Here is a 1,064-nt window from a genome sequence, read left to right as displayed (position 1 = left end):
AGAAAGTGTGTGCATATTTCTGGAAAACAGGTATACAGGGCAGTGTTTGGAAAGTAAAGCAGCGTGTGTCTGTGTGTAGGGTGGTTTTTCCACATGCAAGGACAAGAAAATCCCTGGGACAGCCGGGAGAAACCTCCCTGAAAATGAGTCAGCACATTACATCAACATCCCTTTCATCGTTCCAAGGGATTCCCTGCTTTGTTTTCACAGGAAATCTGATGGAGGAGGGGGAATGTTATTAGAGCCAAATTGTTTCACCGCACGTTAAGGTTTCCCACACGCGTAGCTGAAGGAAGTGCACATAGAATTTGTGGATCGGGCTGTGTAAATGTGTTTAAATGCCTATAACAAGCTTGTAGCCAGGTACGGGTTTAACACCACCCCCCACCCCAAAATTTGCCCCACATAACACGTGAAGCGTGTATGCATGCTAGATCGGTATTACATCTTTAATAACATTATGAAACACTGTCAGAGAGCTTGCAGGCCCGTTAATCATGAAGCTCCAGTCTATGTGAATTCTAAATGCAGTGTAACTTTGAAATGGAAAGAACACTCTCCACTCTATGTCGCTCCTATGCTGTCCTGTCAGTTTTGATTATCCCTCGCCTTTAAATCCGTTTCGCATTTTAGAGCTTTTCCTTCCTCAGTATTTAACTGTATGCGGCAACGAAACAAGCTTATAAATGTATATGTTGAAAGGCAAATGAGATTATACCTTAAATGGGAAATGTTACGTAATTACAATAGCTCGGAAACAGTACAGAAACTGCTTATGGGAACAAAATAGTTACAAAAAACTCTGGCTGGCAAATTTTATGCAGTTGATCTTTACAGGTCCATTAAACATTCATAAATCATTTCATTAATTGTAGAAAATGTCATTTTGTTAGAAACTTTACATGTGTTTGACATCTCTTTACGATGTTGAATTTAACGTGTCTCAATTAACATCTGCGTTTATTGAAGAGTCGAGGAGCGCGCCCGGCGTGCCGCCACAGCTAAAACCGCTTCGCCTCCCGGGCGCGTCACCGCCGCGGCTCTCCCAGGGCGCAGCAGGCTGA

This window comes from Brienomyrus brachyistius, chromosome 1 (assembly GCF_023856365.1).
Source record: "Brienomyrus brachyistius isolate T26 chromosome 1, BBRACH_0.4, whole genome shotgun sequence".
Classification (NCBI taxonomy): domain Eukaryota; kingdom Metazoa; phylum Chordata; class Actinopteri; order Osteoglossiformes; family Mormyridae; genus Brienomyrus; species Brienomyrus brachyistius.
The sequence above is the reverse complement of the archived record's forward strand: the minus strand, read 5'-3'. Positions refer to the sequence as shown.